Below are 2403 nucleotides of genomic sequence, written 5' to 3' on the forward strand. Positions count from 1 at the left end.
AGATTCTAGGAGACAAGCAGTTACTCTAGGAGAGCTGGAGAGGGCCATAGAAGGTCCATAACCCATCAGCAGGACCAGTATCTGCTCCTTTGGGCAAGGAGGAACAGGATGAGCACTGCCAGAGCCCCACAAAATGACCTCCAGCAGGCCACTGGTGTGAATGTCTCTGACCAAACAACCAGAAAGACTTCATGAGGGTGACCCAAGGGCCCCATGTCCTCTAATGGGCCCTGAGCTCACTGCCCAGCAGCATGCAGCTCGATTGGCATTCGCCATAGAATACCAGAATTGGCAGATGCACCACTGGTGCCCTGTGCTTTTACAGATGAGAGCAGGTTCACCCTGAGCACGTGACAGAAGTGAAAGGGTCTGGAGAAGCCATGGAGAACATTATGCTGCCTGTAACATCATTCAGCATGAGCAGTTTGGTGGTGGGTTAATGATTGTCTGGGGAGGCATATCCATGGAGGGTCACACAGACTGCTACAGGCTTGACAAAGGCACCTTGGCTGCCATTAGGTATCAGGATGAAATCCTTGGACCCATTGTCAGACCCTATGCTGGTACAGTGGCTCCTGGTGCACGACAATTCCTGGCCTCATGTGGTGAGAGTATGCAGGCAGTTCCTGGAGGATGAAGGAATTGATACCATTGACTGGCCACCACACTTTCCTGACCTAAATCCAATAGAACACCTCTGGGACATTATGTTTTGGTCCATCCAATGCCACCAGGTTGCACCTCAGACTGTCCAGGAGCTCAGTGATGCCCTGGTCCAGATCTGGGAGGAGATCCCCACAACACCATCTGTCATCTCATTAGAAGCATGCACCGATGTTGTCAGGCATGTATACAAGAACACAGGGGCCATACAAAGTGCTGCGTACAATTTTGAGTTGCTGCAATTAAATTTTGGCAAAATGGACTAGCCTGCCACATCATTTTTCACTCTGATTTTTGGGGCGTCTTTGAATTCAGGGCTCTGTAGGTTGATCATTTTCATTTCCATCAAACGATGTGGCATCCTTTCGTTCCTAACACATTACCCAGTCTATATCAGTATAGATATCCAGGAGGATTTCTTTTTCCCATTGAGATCTGATGTGTTTTCAAAGTGTTCCTTTAATTTTTTGAGCAGTTTATATATATATATATATATATATATATATATATATATATATATACATACATACAAACATGTATACACACACACACACATATCTGTCTATCTATCTATATTTATTTATAGATATTCCTATTTATAAATAGTAAGATGGATAGATAGATACTATAGATAGAAGGATATACCATAAACTACATGTAACGTAACACGTTTACTTCAGCGCCTAGATAACATTTTTAACATGTTGCATTTTTAATTTGTTTTGCAAACTGCATACATTATAATATACATAAAACCAAAAACATAAACGGTTGGCTCTCCGATTCAGTCCTGAGGACCCCGTATACCTGCAGGGCTTTGTTCCCGCCGCTTCACAATCAGTGCGTTATATTAACTTTAACTAATCTCCTTTTTTTATTAGCTGGTCCTTTTTCTCTCCCATACTATCATTCTGCATTTAGAAAAACACAGTAGGGTGACTTTTCCATTGATTAGACATTTAGAAATATTTTCATTTTTGTTCTAACTTTAAACGATTACTTCCGTTTTGGTTTCCCCATTTGCTCACCGCTGCTCGTTTAATTTTATCCTTTTAAGGACAACAAACAACTAGCCTTGCAAACACAGCGGCAAACGACGCTGAAAACCGAAAGGTTGGAAACTCCTTCATCGTCAGACCCACTGAGGTGTTTAGTATCAAATACTTAATTAAATAAGAAAAACACTGGAATAGCAGAAGGAAACGCCACGGTGATGATGTAATCCTTAATAATCAAGATTAACACACACACACACACACACACACACACACACACACACACACACACACACACACACACACACACACACACACACACACACACACACACACACAATTATCCTCATGCAACATCCATCCATTATCCAACCCGCTATATCCTAACCACAGGGTCACGGGGTCTGCTGGAGCCAATCCCAGCCAACACAGGGCGCAAGGTAGGTAACAAACCCCGGGCAGGGCGCCAGTCCATGCAGCATACTGTATATAAATGCTTGCTACATTCTAATAAAAACTACCAAAAGCAGTTTTGCAATTTCCACATTAACTTCAATACAAAGGACCTAAAGAGCGGCTTGCTTTATTAGGCTCAGCGTCCCATTAAAAACCGAAGGTGTCTGGAACAAAAACCACGTCTTCCCGGACTGGATCGATGTGTTGACCTTCCGTACTTTTATTTTGATACGTTTTTTATTTCCGGAAGTATTTATTTTCGGCACGGTAGGCTTTCAATACGCATGCG

This window comes from Polypterus senegalus, chromosome 8, assembly GCF_016835505.1.
Source record: "Polypterus senegalus isolate Bchr_013 chromosome 8, ASM1683550v1, whole genome shotgun sequence".
NCBI classification, from domain to species: domain Eukaryota; kingdom Metazoa; phylum Chordata; class Cladistia; order Polypteriformes; family Polypteridae; genus Polypterus; species Polypterus senegalus.